Source organism: Corylus avellana, chromosome 4 (genome assembly GCF_965113065.1).
Source record: "Corylus avellana chromosome 4, dhCorAvel1.hap1.2, whole genome shotgun sequence".
Classification (NCBI taxonomy): Eukaryota; Viridiplantae; Streptophyta; class Magnoliopsida; order Fagales; family Betulaceae; genus Corylus; species Corylus avellana.
Window position 1 is genome coordinate 20,990,521 of NC_142493.1, and position 18,740 is coordinate 21,009,260.

The 18,740-nt window shown below is 35.5% G+C and overlaps 1 pseudogene; it reads left to right on the forward strand.

The window, feature by feature from the left end:
* Nucleotides 1-334: 334 nt before the first annotated feature.
* On the forward strand, nucleotides 335-18,643 carry LOC148586432 (TMV resistance protein N-like; annotated as a pseudogene).
* The last annotated feature ends 97 nt before the right edge of the window (nucleotides 18,644-18,740 follow it).

Below are 18,740 nucleotides of genomic sequence, written 5' to 3' on the forward strand. Positions count from 1 at the left end.
AAAAAAATGACTGAGATAATGATGTGTAACATCTTCTATATATATATATATATATATATATATATATAAAACTGTTATTAATAGTTACTAATAGCCTACTAACCCATTGCTAGCAGTAACCCACTTCTACCGCTAATGCATATTTTTCGACATAAATTCCCTCCATCAGAAGTTGCCAAGAAGTTGCTCACGGGTTTGACCAATTAACTTGTATTCTTTTCATATGATGCACCATGGCAATGCATCGACTTTTCTATATATTTGAGGAGCTATTGCGGTTTTGCAATTCTCTCTCAATTTTCTCTAGTAACTACTAGCCTTGCAAACTTCGTCCATGGCCCTCCGTGGAGCTTCTTCGTCTTCTTCTTCCTTTTCCTCTTACATATCTTGGAGAGCTTACAATGTATTCTTGAGTTCTAGAGGCGAAGGTACTCGCAAAAATTTTACTACCCATCTATACACAAATTTGCGTTGAAAGGGAATCAACACCTTCATGGATGACAAGCTTAGAAGTGGAGAGGAAATTTCACCAGCACTTCTCGAGGCCATTGAAGCGTCAGAGATTTCAATTATTGTATTCTCTAAAAACTACGCATCATCCCGATGGTACTTAGATGAGCTAATAAAGATCCTCGAGTGAGGGGGCATGTTCTACCGTTGTTTTACGATGGGGAATAACTTCAGTCCGGTCGTGGCAAACAAGGGGGATTTTTTGCCCACCAATAAATGAATGCCAAATCAACTTGGAGCAAGAAAATACAATGAGAACAAAACACTTGATTTTTATCCTCCTCACAGCCCTCAGCCACCGATCTCCTGGATCCATCAGCGATTCGTCCTCCTACTCATCCCACTCCCGGTTCCAACTCAAATTGGGTCCAACCGCTTGATCCTCCACGGGTCCCAGGACGGCGGTGGCGATGGGACTTCCGGTGGCCACGTTTTTACTGGTGGCCATGGCATGAAATTTCGGGATGTTGAGGTAGAGAAGATTAAGAAAAATAGAGAAACAGAGAGGGAGTAAAAGATAAAGAGAGAAAAGAGAGAGCGTGGGAGGCAGAGAAGGTTTCAGAGAAAGGGAGAAGTAAAGAGAGAGATTTGGGAGTGAATTTAAGGGGGAGGAAGAAAAATAGTGAGTAAGGAGAGAAATATGGTGCAGGTGCTGGCGCCTGAGAGATATAGGAAATGGGGTGGTCGGCGAGGGACCCTATGGCTATTGGGGTGGCCGGCGAGCTACCCCATGGCTACGGGGGTGGCCGCGCCGACCACCCCAGTAGCAATGGGGTGGCTGCTCCTCCTCCCTTGGGCCTTCCATTTTTTTATTTTAAACAATTTATTAATATTTTTAGTCAATAATCAGGTGTAATTGTGTTTATTTTGTAAACTTAAATTTGATAAGATTGGATTAGGTGGCAACTTCTTATTGGTGGCAAAAACCCCCTGATTTCTGCCACGACCGAACAACAGCACCTCTCTTTACGATGTAGATCCACTACAAAAATCAAGGATTTTTTTTGACGTGGCAAACAGTAAATCATGTTTGCCACGTCAATAATTTTTGACGTGGCGAAAGTTACATGTCAATAAACACTTTATTGACGTGGCGGATTTCGACACGTCAATAATTATTGACGTGGCGGATTTCGACACGTCAATAATTATTGACGTGTCGAAATGCCACGTCAATAATTATTGACGTGTCGAAATGCCACGTCAATAATTATTGACATGTCATAATGCCACACCAATAATTATTGACGTGTTGAAATGCCACGTCAATAATTATTGACGTGCCATTATGACACGTCAAAAATTACTGACGTATGGAAACGCCACGTCAATAATTTATTGACGTGCGAAAAGGTATGTCAATAATTATTGACGTGCTATTACTTCACACGTCAATAATTATAATTAGTTTTAATTAATTTCAATCATATTAATTATACAATATGTAGTTAAAAAAAAAAAAATTAGGTAGTAAAAATTAATTGGTATACAATATATACGTATAATTATACATGATTCAAAATATTATCATGATTTCTTGAAAAAATATATGGTGCATTTTATCTATAAATCATTCTAATAATATTAATATAATAGCCATATTAATTTTTAAAAAATAAATTACTGAATACATTTAAGACCCGTAAACCCCACATGAACCTGGCCAACACAAAATATGTGTTTCTTGTTAATTTCAAGTGCCAAAATAAACATTTCATTTCTTTAATATTTTGGCATGCAATGTATTAATATCGTACTACCATTAATACACTACATGCTAGAATATTAAAGTAATAAAAAGACAAAGAAACAACAAGCAAGCAATTATAAGGAAGGGAGTATCAGTTTCTTATCGTGAATTTTGCAGTAGAGAAGAGGATGATCTTGAAGAAGTGCGAGGGTGTCGTAACCGCCATCGAACTTGACCTCCGGTTGTGCACCACTCTAGTTCGGCGAGTCCTTGACTTATCTCAATTGTTCATTGATCCTATAGTAGAAATGCCTGGAAGCTCGATCTGATTCTCGATGAGTGGATTATTGAGCCATCACGAAAAAATAGATTTTATTATTAACAATTTAGAATATTAATTTATTTGTTCTCTAATTAGTCTTAAGTATATTGTATTTATAAAAAATATAAGACAAAAAAAAAATTATATAAATTATATAAATTAAAAATTTAAAAATTTATCTTTCAATTATTGACGTGTCTACTTATGACACGTCAATAATTCTTGATGTGTCACATGTGACACATCAAGAATTTCTTGACGTGCCACATGTAATACGTCAAGAATTTCTTGATGTGTCTTGTGTAGACACGTCAAGAAACTTCCTCGGGAATGCACGAAGCTAGCTACCACCCTTTTTTTTTTCCTCTTCTCTTTCTTTCTTCCCCGCACGCCACAACCCTCCCCTCCGACCCATTTTTTTTCACTGCCGGCCGGTTACTCGATCGTTTCTTCATCTCTGTCAATCGACTCACACGCATTCTCTCACCCGCGTTCTCTCTCTCACTAGCTAGCTAGCTCAGTACTGGCTGGCCATTCTCTCTCTCACCCGCTCTCTCTTTCACTGGTTTTCTCTATCACCAGCCATCGCCGCTGCTCCTCCCTCTGGCCATCACGAGCTCTCCTTCCGGCGATTCTTCGGCCTCTCTTGATCAGGTATATATATATAAAATTTATAGTGTATATTATTATATATTAATTGATGTAGTTATTAGCAAATTAATTTTACATGTTAGCTAATTAATTTATTTGTTTGAGATATATGTTTTGTATTAATTTATGAATTTGTCTAATTAATTTGTATGGTGGAATTGTTATATATGAACATGCATGCATGCAAAATTACCTACGTAAATTGTTCGAAATTAGGTGTTTTTTTTTTTTTTTTTTTTTTTTTTTTGTGCAGGTTTTTGCATTTAGATTTAGACCTAAATTTTGTGTAGGTTTTGCAAATGTACGTTATCAGAACAAAAAGAAAAACCAAAAAACAAAAAAACCAAAAAAATAATAATAATAACAAATAACAAATGCATATCCATTTTGGACTTTAATTTTGTTTAGGTTTTGAAAAATTAGAATAAATATATGTGTGAATGTTAAAAAAAAAAAAAAAAAAACAAAAACAAAAGAAAACAAATAACATAGCTAGCTTGATTTATTTTATCTAGGGTCCTCATATATAACAAATGCATAAATGTTATAATAAACGAAAAAAAATAAAAATAAAACAACAACAAATAACATAGGTAGTTGGATTTATTTTATCTAGGGTCCCCATATATAATAAATGCATAAATGCTACAATAAACGAAAAAAAAACAACAAAAAATAACATAGCTAGCTGGATTTATTTTATCTAGGATCTCCATATATAACAAATGCATAAATGTTATAATAAACGAAAAAAAAAAAAATAACAACAACAAATAACCTACTAGCTAGATCTATTTTATCTAGGGTTCCCATATATAAAAAATGAATATAGGTCTTACAAATTTAGATTATGTAAATGTCATAAAAAAGGGACAAAAAAAAAAAAAAAACAACAACAACAAACAAATAACTTAGCTAGCTAGCTAGATCTATTTTATCTAGGGTCCTCATATAAAGCAAATGCATTTAAACTTGGATGTTAATTTTGTTTAGGTTTTGCAAATTTAGATTATGTAAATATTATAATTAAAACCAAATGTATGCGTTTATTTGTTAAAAATAAGGGAAAAATATAAAAAAAGCCCCCCAAACTACCAGCCATTTTCGATTTAGCCCATGATGTTCCAAAAGTCATAAAGTAGCCCCCCAAACTACCAAACTGTTTTGGCCACTCCGTTAGTCAAAACCGTCAGTCTGGACGGAAACTGCAAAACAACGTCGTTTGGTTACGGGTAAGTTACTAAAATGCCCTTATATGTATGTATTTTTTTTTTTAAAGGAGCAAAACGCCGTTTTGCTCCAAAAAGGGTTCACTTACCCTAAGCAAAACGGCGCCGTTTTGCTTAGTGGTAAGGATTAATATTCTTTGCGTAGCCGGTCCCGTCTTCCTCATCCAGCCGATCGTCTCCCTCAAACATAAGAAACCTTCTTCTTGGACCTTGTGGACAGGAAGGTACTTCACACGACAGAGTGAATTGCAGGTAGGTTGGTGATGAAGTGGGAAAAGATGTGGGGTACTCCACTTGCAAATAAAATGTAAAAAAAAAACTGTACAAGCTAATACACTTAATTCTTCTCTCCCACCTTCTCTTCTTCTCTCTTTTTCACCGAAAATTTGCAGCACTTCTCTTTCTCTCCCACTTTCTCTTCTTCTTTCTTCTCTGGGTCACGCCGGCAGACCCACGGGTCTCCTTTCTCCAGCCGGCGGCCCTCTCCGGTGGATACCTTTAGGGTGATAAAATTTCCTAACGGTTAATCTTCCCCTCTAGGTTTTAATTTTGAATCCAAAAACGATTTTGAGGAATTAGAAACGAGTTTTGAGGCTGGGTTTTGCCGGATTTTGCTGGGTTTCGCTGGGTCTTGCCGGATTTCTGACTGGGTTGTTGATGTAGCTGATTGCAAAAATTTTTTTTTGTTGATTTTGTTGGGTCTCTCATGGTTCGGGTGATTGGGATTTGGAGTTTGGGAAGAAGAGGGGATTTGGAGTTTGGGATTTGTTTTTCTGGTTTGTTGATTTTTTCTGTTTTGTTTTTTCTTGTTTTTTCACTAGCCCTTTTTTTTTTTTTTTTTTTTTTTTTTGGATGATGAGAAGTGGGTTTGGGAGAAAGAAAAGAGGGTTTGGGAAAAAGAAAGCTGGTGATTTTTTGGGGCCGGAAAGCTGGTTTTCGCTGGCCGGCGATGCTGACCGGTTGTATGCTCTCCGGCGCCGATGGGGGTGGGTTCGCTAACGCAAATTTGTTTTTTTGGTTTTGTTTTGATTTTATTTTGTCAGTACTAATCCTTACCACTAAGCAAAACGACGCCGTTTTGATTAGGGTAAGTGAACCCTTTTTGGAGCAAAACGGCATCGTTTTGCTCCTTCTTTAAAAAAAAAAAAAAAAAAAATACATACAAGGGCATTTTAGTAACTTACTCGTAACCAAACGACGTCGTTTTACAGTTTCCGTCCAGACTGACGGTTTTGACTAACAGAGTGGCCAAAATGCAATACTTTGGTAGTTTGGGGGGCTGCTTTATGACTTTTGGAGCATCAGGGGGCTAAATCGAAAACGCCCGGTAGTTTGAGGAGCTTTTTTATATTTTTCCCTAAAAATAAACAAAAAATTGAAACGATGTAATTAAAGAATTACACTAAAAAAATAACAACTAACTAACTAACCTAGATTTATTTTATTCAATTAGGGTTCTAGTAACTAAAGCTATGGACAAGAGTTGGATAACAAAGTCTAGAGGTACGAGTGAATACAGAGACATGTGTAGATTATTCGTGGACTTCGCAATTATTAACTGTACAATCCTTGATGGAAAAATTCACTGCCCTTGTAAGGCGTGTCGAAATAAGCAGTGCCATCCCCCAGGTTTTGTATTTGACCACTTGATAGGGGGTAAGAATAATGACTGCATATAGAAACCGGTATTATCATGGTAAGAAGCATGTCTGTTGCAGTCTCTAATTCGACTACCATGATCACAGATGCAGGTATAAGCAAAAAACAAGATGGAAACATGCACGCAATGTTGTGTGATCTATTCAGCATGCACGATGTCAGGGAAGACAATTGTAAACCTCAAGTGGTGGTGTAGGGGAATGAAGAAACTGTGAATGAAGAAGCCGCTGAAGGTGACGTACTAAAATATTACAAGTTTCTTAAAAAGGTAGAGAAGCCACTTCATGATGTGACCAAACATAGCAAGCTTAGTGCTACTGTACAACTTAAAATGCGTTGGCGAATTTAGTAATGCGATATTCTCGTCTTTCCTTGAATTCATCAATCAATTGCTGCCTGCAAGTGATCAAACTTTGCCAGTTAATACATTTGAGGTGAAAAAGTTTATAAGGGACATGGGACTCGGGTATGAGAAGATCCCGGAGTGTAATAATGATTGTATGTTATTCTGGAAGAGCAATAAGGATTTAGATTCATGTACTGTTTGTGGAATATCTAAGTGAAATGATGAAATTCATTTAGATGAGGATGGTCAACCCATATCGTCGAGTAAGAAACGCCTGGTTAAGGTGTTGCGGTGGTTTCTACTCATACCACGACTACAGATGCTGTTTATGTTAGAGCATACTGCCCCTTATATGAAGTGGCATGTAGAAGGCCGAACTAAGGACGGTGTATTGAGGCATCCGGCCGATGGCGAAGCATGGAGGGCATTTGACAATTTACATCCAGACTTTTCAGTGGACAGCAGGAACATAAGGCTTAGACTAACATCGGATGGGTTTAATCCATTTGGGAACATGAGCACATCCCACATCACTTGGCCTGTAATGCTTGTACTGTACAACTTGCTTTCTTAGACGTGCATGAAACAAACGTCTTTTATACTATCCCTGATTATCCTGAGCCCAAAGTCACCTGGAATGGATATAGATGTCTATCTTTAACCCTTAATTAAGGAGTTACAGGAACTATGGAATGTAGGGGTACGCACATTTGACGTCTCCAAAAAAAATAACTTTATGTTGCAAGCACACTTGATGTGGACAATTAATGACTTCTTGGCGTAAGCAGATTTGTCTGGGTGGCCTAACAGGGGTGAGAAGACATGTCCTTGCTGTATGCACTCGACTGGACAATTAATGACTTCCCGACATAACCAGATTTATCCGGGTGGCCTAACAGGGGTGAGAAGACATGTCCTTGCTATATGCACTCGACAAGGTTTAGAAAGTTAAAACACGGCAAGAAATCTTGTTATATGGGGCACAAACAATACTTGCCCATGGATCATCCATTGAGGAGGAACAAAAGAACATTTGACGGCAAGTAAGAACTAGAATGTGCCCTCGATGTGCCAAGTGGAGATGCAATCCTGAAACAATTAGAAGAGATGATATTTGGGGATGAGGATTCTGGTAAGGCAAAGACAGATACTAAGAAAAAAGACAAGAAGTGGAAGAAGAGTGGGCCTATAGAACGAGGAGGAGAGACTGCTAATGTATTGTGGAAGAAGAAAAGTGTTTTCTTTAGGTTGCCGTACTGGAAAGATAATTTATTGCGGTACAACCTTGATGTCATGCACATTGAGAAAATGCAATGGACAACATACTTAGCACAATACTGGACATTTCAAGGAAAACGAAGGACATCCTTCAAGCCAGCACAAACTTGCAAGAAATGAGGTTGAGACATGCACTTCATTTGTACACGGGCGAAGATGGTCAAACCTATATACCCCCAGCTTGCAACACGATGTCTAAGGACGAGAAAACACATTTTTGGAAAGCGTTTCGAAATGTAAGGGTGCCAGATATATATGCCTCGAACATTTCCCGATGTGTACGACTTAAGGATCGTACGATATCGACAGTCACATTATTATGAAATAACTTCTCCCTATTACATTGCATGAATCACTGCCAGGTAACGTAGTTAGACCACTTGTTGGGATGTCTGCATTCTTTAGGGGCCTATGTTCATTGTCATTGACACAAGAGGATATAGACTAACTAGATAGTGACGTTTGTATTACTTTGTGCAAGATGGAACATGTCTTTTTTCCCTAGTTTTTTTACCATCATGGTTCACTTGGTCGTGCATCTTGTCCGTGAATGCCGACTCGGTGGATCGATACAGTATAGGTGGATGTATCTGGCAGGGAGGTAAAAGAACTTTACGCTTATTCATCAATTTATTTTCCCTCAATTATAATACTGTCACTAACTGTAATGAATGAATTATGTTCATATGTAGGAGCCTTGGGAGTTCAAATCTAATGTGCGCAATAAAGCGGTTCTTGAGGGTAGCATTCCGGAGGGCTACATAGCAATTGAGTTGATGGCGTTCTACTTGAGGTATTTAGATAATGCACAACATTTCACAATAGGGCTCAAAGAAACATGGATGGTTCATCGATACATTATGTTTAACTCGGACGAGTTCCTTCAATTGAGGACGTAAGTCGTGTTAATAGTCTATGCAAGTTCAATATCACCTTGCATCATTAGTTGTGAATTATAATAGAACTAATTTCGAATTGAAGGATGCACATGAATACACTTAGGCGATCATGCGATAGGGGGCGAACGACAGAGGATTAGCTGGAAACCCAACATCATGAGCTGTTCTGCGATAGGTACCGTGATGTTTAACTATTACAATCCGATTATATTTACTTCTGGTTCATAACAACTAACAAAACTAACTTTTTTATGGTAAATTGTACGTAATATACTCGCAGGTCAATTGATTGGACGATCGACCCAGAAAGAAAATAGGTGGCAAATTGCTAATGCAATGTAAAGGGCCGAAGGAGACAGCTATCAGATATAACATATATGTGGTTAACAGGAAACTGTTTCGCACTCTTGCATTCGATACCGAAAAAAGGACGTAGAACAGTAGCGTGTGCGTGCTGATTGTTGATGGCAAAACGTATTACGGGAAGTTAACGAAAGTAATTGAGGTGGAATACTTCGACAGGGCCAAGTACATTCTGTTCAAGTGTGATTGGGCGGACAACACGAGGGACAGAGGGTACAAGGTAGACGAGTATGACATGATGCTTGTCAGCTTTAAAAACCTTGTCCATCGAGGACAGCAAATTACTGATGAGCCGTATGTGCTAACGTCACAAGTTGACCAAGTCTTTTATGTCGAAGATAAAAGGGACCTTGATTGGGCTTGCATTGTAAGGACTAAACCTAGAAACGTATACGACGTTGGTTAGGGTGAAGATCCTGATGATGAATGTGCCAACTACCACGAGTATGAGCCGCTCCTATTGACCAGCAATAATGAAGTGGATCCGTAGGATGACATTAAATACGTCCGACCATACTTAAATCCAATATAATCGTATGTGGTTCAAAAAAATAAAATTATATATATAGTTCACATTAATTGACTTGTTTTCTGTTATTTCTTTCTACATTGATTGGTAATTGTGATACATATTTTATCTATTGTATACATAATTAATTGGATGTGTGATGTGATTCACAGGTTGATATGAGTACCATGGGAAAGACTAGACGACAAAGGTCCCCACTTGTAGAGTCGATGTCTAAGCGCATGGGTCGACATCATCTGACCAAGGGTATAGACCAGTACTTTCAGAGCATGTGGAAGGGCAGACCTAGCTAGGGTATCAGTCTCAGTCGTCTCCATACGACATGGATGGAGAGTATCATACACCTAGTCCGCTGCCTACGATGAGCGAGTTAAGGATATGTTCACATGGCCATGTACAGCAGGTATTCCCCCCCGACGAGAACATAGGTTTGAACTACAATGAGCCACAGCAACCGGAGGACAGCAAGACAGGCATTGGAGGAAGTGGATGATGGGACAGGTGCCATGCATGACTCGCAGCCCGATGACCTTGCTCCACAAGTGTTGCGCAACGACTAGGTTCGGACAATAAGTAAGTATATATGCTTCAAATACCAATATGAATACGTATATAAGTTATGTAGTTAGTATTGAATTCCAAATAATTAATAAATGTAATAATTAATGTGTTAGGCATCGGTCGAGATGGGCGCACCCATATTCAAGTGGTAACCATTAAAGCATCGAACAAGACATGGGATGTCCTTAGCGGGCAAAGGGTCGTGTGCCTATACAAAAGAGTGTGACAGCCTGTAGAATTTAGCGGGTTGAAATTCTGAAGGACAACCGGCAACATTATAAGGAGCGAGAATTATGTTAGATTACGGGACGACTGGACGGAGGTACTGTCCCGTACGAAGGAGGATATATGGGACGTCTTGATGGTATGGTTAAACTATATGTTATATTTTAGTATGTGTATTTCATTATGTCAAACGCCCTTGATGCATGAATTATACATTTTATTTTTTTAACTTGTGCAGGCGGACTTCTACATCCCACCTGAGTACAATCTCGATGCGATAAAAAAGAACGCGTTGTGAGATATGGGCGTGAAGCTAAAGAGTTGGAGACACTCAATGAAAGATGTGATGAAAATTCAGTTGGGCGATACTCCTGACACCGTGAAGGTGAGAATGGGTCAAAATTTCGTTTAAAAATATGACCCCTACGACTTGGATGTGTTGTTGGAAAAATGGTGCGACTCGAAGAATTAAGTAAGTTACGAGTGTAGTTTCAATAATTGTAATTGTGTTAAGGCTGACATATTAAGAATAGTATTTGTGTAGGAGTATGCTGCGTATATGAAGGGATTGCGAGCATTAAACAACACACTTCGCTATTCCGGGTCGAGGAGCTTTGCTAGGGTGACACATAAAGAGGTATGTGTCTCATTTACCACACGCACACACGCGCGCACACACACACACACACACCGTATGTTTATGTTTTTTTTTTTTTTTTTTGTTTATATATATATAACCGTACGTTTATGTTTTTTGTTTTTTTTTTTTATGCAAACCTTATCTTTGGGTACTCTTCCTACTCGAGTGCAATCTTACATCTTGACACACAAGAAAAAGGATGGTGACTATCCAAATGATGTGATCGGGGAGATATGTGTAAGTACTCACTGATATATCTTTTGATAAATTATTTATTTGTTTATGTTTTTTTTTTTTTGTTTATATATATATAACTGTACGTTTATGTTTTTTGTTTTTTTATGCAAACCTTATCTTTGGGTACTCCTCATACTCGAGTGCAATCTTACATCTCGACACACAAGAAGAAGGATGGTGACTATCCAAATGATGTGATCGGAGAGATATGTGTAAGTACTCACCGATATATCTTTTGATAAATTATTTATGATTAACCTTCTTTATATGAGACACTAACTTTTTATTTAACATACAGGAGAGGATGAAGGAACTGATACCTACTGACCCTGCATTGACGTCGAGCGTGATTGAAGAGACAGTACGGTGGGCACCCAATGACGCGTATGCTCCGACGCACGGAAATAAGCCTAAGCACGCTGGCAGGGTTCGACAGGTGGGTCTAAATGTTTTACTTGTGCGGAGCAGCATATACTCATACTATACACCATCCCAAGCACGATCACAGAACCCTGGGAACTCCTCAATCTCACAGATGACTGGTAGGATTAGAGAACTTGAAGAGGAGATGGCACAACAATGAGTAGCGATGGATGAGATGGCCAAACATATTGAAGAACAAAAGCTCAGAGGGCAGAAAAAGATCCAATGATTGAGGCCCATTTTCGCCAGCTTGAGGCCATGCTCGTGTTAACCTTTGGATCCGCGCTCGACAGAGGTAATGCTATATTTGTGTTGTTTTTGTTATTCTTCTGTTAACATGACTATAGCCTGTATCGATCACTTTAAGGGTTAGAATTATGTCTCCACAAAAGTCTCAATTAGCAATGCATTGTTCCCGTGGTTCATTTTAGAACTAACGTATATTTACATCACTGTATATCTGTGTTTTGTATTTTTTTATTGATTATCATTGGTTCACAACTCATTTGCAGGTAATGCAGATAAGGCGTTGGGGGGTGATTATGTTGACTTGGACTGAGCAAGTGGTTTTTCATCGCTATTTGTTAAGTTTTATATATATTTTGTTACTATTTGTTGATGTATATAGTTAAATCAAACTATATGTTTGTTGATACTAATTGAAACTTATTTGTGTTGTATATTTGTAGCAGATGAAGCATAGATAATTTGATTGTATATTTGTTTTTTGTTATGTTGGAACTTATTTTCGATGTAGATATTTGTAGTAGATATACAATTGTCTATATTTGTATTGTATCGAAAATATTTCGATTTAAATATTTGTATACAATTGTACGTAATAGATGTGTTGGTTTGTGTTGAAATTTCATATGTATTAGATTAATATGCAAATTGAATTGGAATTTCATATGTGTATATGTATTGGATTGAATGTATATGTATTGGCTGGATGTATATATGTATTGGATTGCATGTATTGGATATATTGGATGTAAATGTAGATATTGGATTGAATTGAATATATTAGATTCGATTGGATGTATTGGATAATATAAATGTAGATATTGGATTGAATTGAATGTATTGGATTGGATGTATTGGATATTGGATTGAATTGATTTTCATATGTATTGGATCTATCAGGTTAACACGTAAATCTGGGTATAAACCCAAATAATTCAGAAAATATATAAATGAAAAAAAAATTAAAAATTATTAATGTGGTAGGTTTCTGACATCAATAATTACTGATGTGTTAAACCATGTGCCACGTCAAATTTTTTTTGACGTGGCAGTTTCACCACGTCAAAAATGTTTTTGACGTGGTGAAACTCACCACGTCAATAAAGTTTTTTGGTGTGGTGAAACTCATCACGTCAATAAATTTATTGACGTGGCATTTTCACCACGTCAATAAATTTTGACGTGGAAAAACTGTAACGTCAAATTTTATTTTTTGACGTTTCAGTTTCTGACACGTCAGAAATTTTTGACGTTTTAAAATTGACACGTTAAAAATTTGAATTTTTTAACACCCGCATTTTTAACCGTTGACACACGTCAGAAATCAATGGTTAAAAAAAATATTGATTTTTGTAGTGATACGTTGGTAGTATGGAATCAAACTAATAGTATTGGAGAAGCATTCGCTAAGTTTGAAGAAAGATTCAAGGATGATGAAATCAAGGTGCAGAGGTGGAAGACAGTCCTAACATAAGTGGCCAATTTGTCAAGGAGGCCTTTGGGGAACAAGTACTTCTAACCACTCTTGCGCATTACTTCTAGATTACTTTTTATTATTTTCTCCTAATTATAGTACTTATACACTTGATTTCACGCATGTGAACTATTTTGCGTTAATATTTTAAATATGCCTATATTTTTAATGTGAAAGAATGTCATTAATTAGATGTTTTGTTATATTTTTTTATTGGTAGGAATGAACCTGAATTTATTCACGAAATCATTGAATGGGTGAATTCGATAATAGTAAAAAAGACATACTTCCATGTTGCCCAATATCCTGTTGGAATAAATTCCCGTGTAGAAGATGTAGAGTTGCTTTTAGATATAGAAAAGAGTGATAGCACATGCATGGTAGGGATCTTCGGAATTGGTAGAATTTGTAAGACAACTATCGCCAAAGCCATATACAACTTGATTGGTTCTAAATTTGAAAGTACTTGTTTTCTTGAAAACATTACAAATACTTCTTGCCAAAAGGGTTTGGTCAATTTGCAAAATAAACTTCTTTATAAAATCCTAGAAAGTTCAAGTCCAATGGTTGATAATGTTGATTAAGGAATTACTTTGATAGAGAAGATGTGTTGCTTGAAAAGGGTACTTATAGTTCTTAATAATGCGAATGAGTCAGACCAATTAGAAAAATTAGCTGGAAAAGGCAATTGGTTTGGTTTAGGAAGTAGAACCATCATAAAAACAAGAGATAAACATTTACTTCATACACATGAAGTTGATTTAGCATATTGAGTGAATGAGATGAATCACAATGAAGCACGTCAACTCTTTTGTTGGAATGCCTTCAAAAAGGACATACTTAACTACGATTTTGTGGAACTCATAGAAGATGTAATATGTTATACTGGGGGTCTTCCACTGGCTTTAATAGTGCTTGGTTCGGATTTATATGGTAAAAGCTTGCATGAATGGAAAATTGCATTAGATAAGTATAAAACAATTCCTAATAAAAAAATTCAAGAAATACTTAGACTAAGTTATGATGGGTTGGAGGATTTTGAGAAGGATATTTTCCTTGACATTGCATGTATTTTTGAAGGACAAAAAGTAGGTTATATCTAAAAAGTAGTAGACAAGTGTGGTTTCTATCCAAATTTTGGTATAAATGTACTTGTGGATAAGTCTCTCATATATATTGATAAGTTTGAGAGATTAATTATGCATGACTTGCTGCAAGAAATGGGTAGAGATATTGTTCGACAAGAATCACCTAAAGAACCTGGCAAGCGCAGTAAATTATGGTTTCATACTTTCATGATGATGTTTGTCATGTCCTCGATCCAAATACAGTAAGAATTATGTTAACAATACATTTTTAATCTTACATTTATTTCATTTTTAAGAGTTAAGCTACTAGAAAAATATTGAACTTTTTTTTTTTTTTTTTTTCTGTCACATAAAAAAGGCTGAAAAGTTACAGGCAAATATATGTATGTGTGTGTATACATATATGTTGCACAAAAGAAGTGAATAAGTGGAATGAATTGAATTTCAAAACCAAATTAAATTTATACCATAATTATTAATGATAATAGAGTCTAATTGTTTAATTGGCTATATCTATGTAGAACTATTTATAAGTTTGTTCTTAGATAACATGATAGTTTATTTATCATGACCTCTCTTAGGATTATAGAATACAAATTTCCTTTAAGATTTAAAAAATAACAATTTTGATTGAAGATAGATGTTTATGGGACTTCAAGGGTTGAATATTCATGACAAATTATGCTCATAATAGAAGGAGAACATGTGAGGTTAACCTCAACTCGAAGAAAAAAGAAAACAAAAATGTAAAAATTACAATGAACTTTTTAAAAATTTTAAATATAATTTTTAGAAAATAAATGGATAAATATACTTTGGCCCCTTTACTAATAGTCATTTATGATTTAGCCTTATGAACTAATAGTTGGGACGCTTAGATACATCAAACTACCATTTGGTAGTAATTAAACCCCTATGTTAGGGTTAAACGTTTGTTTGGATGGAAAAACCATATTTGGCCAAAGTCTTCCGAAACTATCATTGTTTTGACCCTTGAAAAACCAAAACTAACCTTTATAATTATTAAGGGTTAAGTATACCTTAACACCCTTAACTAACAACCATTTCTTATAAAGCTTCACGAACTGATAGTTGCGACACTAATGTTCATTAAACTACTAATTAATTACGTTTAAGCCACTTTGTTAGAGGCTGCCGTCTATTTGGATGGATGCTATTTGTTTGGAAAAGTGGTCATGTCCCATGCATGTGAACACTTTTTCTATTAATCTGCCTATAATACCCTTAGGTTTCTTAAAACCAAAATAATATAAAAAATTTTATTTTAATTTATTTTTTTAAAAACGAAAAACCTAAAATGTAAAGGGTAGCTGAACAACCCCATGAGGTGCAATTTTTTCAGGGAAAAGATTGTTTGGATGCAATTTTATTTTATTTTTTTGTTCTGTTAGGTCAAGGGGTGTTTATTATATGTATAACAATTAAAAACAGTAAAAGTTTTTTTTTTTAAATAAAAATAAAAATTGGGTGGTTTTGTGATCGCTTGATTGCAACTCGAAGATGACCATCAAACAAATCAAGGAGCATGCGGAGGCTGTTAGAAGCATTTGGTAGCTTAGTGGTGGCCGTCGAGCTGCTTGATAAATGATAAACACCATGGTGTCTACCACAACCATTGAGCAACACTTTTTTTTTTTTTTTTTTAAATAACTTTTTTTAATTTTTATTTTATATTGTAGAAATATTTCTCAATTTTTTTTTTCTAAAACATTTCTCAAAATATTACCAAACCAATTTTTATTTGGGGACCACACATGCAACACATTTTTAAAATGTGGCCCCCACCAAATAGATTCTCATTTTTTATCTTTTCAAAATTTTACCATACATGGAGTCACTCTAAATAATTTGTTATTCATTTTACACTAACTAATAAAATATTGGTAACTATTTTTTATTTCAAAGATGTGCATAGTTTTTATGAATATCTTGCATTTTATTTTATGAACAAGTAACGGTAATTTGTAAATATATATAAAAGAAAAATTAATTTTGAGAATGTTATGATGAGCCACTTTAGGATATTCCACTAATGAAAACAAATTACTCATTTTGAATATATATATATGATATTCCACTAATGAAAACAAATTACTCATTTTGAATATATATATATATATATATATATATATATATATATATTAGTTAGTGTAAAATGAGTAATTTTATTAGTTAGTGTAAAATATATATATATATATATATATATATATCACAAACAATGGCGTATAATCTTTGTAATAAATACATACATATAAACTATATTTAAATTTTATCAAGTCAAGAATTATAATTCTAGCAAGTGTTAAAACATAGAGAACTTTATGTTATGATTTTGTTGGTACACTTAACTATACATTGTCTTGCTAGGGAACCGACAAAGTTGAAGGCATATTGATTAATTTGCGTGAACCAAACCTGATACACTTGAATCCTAAAGCCTTCAAGAAGATGAAAATGCTCAGAATATTTATAAACTGTAATGCAAATTTTTCTGAAGAGCTTAATTTTATCTCTAATGAGTTAAGATTGCTTGATTGACCTGAATATCTTGGAGAATCTTTGCCATCCAATTTTCGGGGAAAGAACCTTGTTTTGCTAAGTATGCCTAATAGCCACCTCATGATGTTTCAAGAGTCTCGGATTTAGTGAGCTTGATTCTTGATGATTGTGTAGGTTTAGTTGAGGTTTATCGTTCTGTTGGATTCCTTGATAAGCTTGTTGATTTGAGTTTTTCACAGTGCTCTAATCTTAGGATTTTTCCTAGAAGCGTCAAGTTGAGATCTCTCAAAGTTCTTGTCCTTTGTTGTTGCTCAAGGCTTAAGAATTTTCCCGAAATTGAATGTCAAATAGAACATTTAGAGTACATCAACTTTGAAGAATTTGGTATAGAGGAACTACCTACATCCATTGGGTACCTCATTGGACTTAAACATCTATGTCTAGGAGGTTGCACAAACCTTACGAATCTTCTAGATAGCATTTATCACTTGCAACATTTAGAGCTTCTCAATCTTAATGGTTGTTCTATCATAAAAGGACTGCCTTCATCCATTGGTTACCTTGTTAGGGTTGACACATTAGATCTAGGCAGTTGCACAAACCTCATTAATATCCCAAATAGCATTTTTCATTTGCAACATTTAGAGTATCTTTCTCTTGAGGGTTCAAAAGTTGTTAAGTTTCTAAAGAAAGTGGAAGATGATAGACAATCCATGCCCTTTACAAATACAAGTGATTCTAATGGTTGTTCCTCGATAGCATTTCAGAAACTTCGACAGTTGGATCTTAGTAGTTGTACCCTATCAGAATCAAATTTCATAAGGACATTTGATTGTGGCTTTGCGTTGAAAAAATTAGATCTACCACTGAGTGATATTATTACCCTTCCTCCATGCATCAAAATATTAGTTGGATTGGAAATTCTTTGTTTGGAAAATTGCAAGCAACTTCGAGAAATTATAGAACTTCCACCAAATGTAGTACAAGTATTTGCTAGGGGGTGCATGTCATTGGCGATATTTCCAAAAGAACCTAAAAGATTCCAATTATTTGATACGCCGGGCCCACCAGAGCCTGTGATGGTTGAAATAATGTTTTCGGAATTGCAATCATTGAATCTTGGAAATAGTATTGTAATGGATTCACATTTATCTTCTAGTGTGGAACATCTAGATCTATCAGGTAGCGCGATTGTTAGCCTTCCTACATGGTTCAAAAGATTTGTTGGATGGATTAACTTGTCTGATTGCCTTGGACTGTGTGAGCATATAAAGAATGATATACAAATTCATTTATCGATTGAGGTATCTCTCTCTCTCATATATATATATATACACACACACATATGTTAGTATGTGCTTTGATTTGCAAGTCGCATTACTAAGAACTTGTCATATCCATGTAACAAGGACATCTTAAGGTCCATCAATTTGGCTGCATATTTCCGAGAAATAAGATTCCAAATTGCTTCAACCATCGTAAAAAGGTTTCAAATAGTAATTTGTGTGATATAGATACCAATGTGCCTATAAATTTGCATAGAAAAAATACACGATTTTATTTCTCTGCTATTATTGGAAATGAGGATGTACATGAAGATGTTTCTTGTCGAATTCTTGTTGAAGTCATCACATATCATCAACGAGTCTATTCTCATCGGTCTTTTACTATATGTAATTCAACCTGCTCAGATCATGTATGGTTGCATTACCATAGTTCACTCCATCCTTGGATGAGGATGAATAATTTTTGAGTTAGATTTAAGTGCGAGGATATACTTTATAATCCTTCAAAGTCAGTTTTCTTTAAAAGTTGTGGATTCCATCTAGATCAAAGACAAGAAGAGAAAC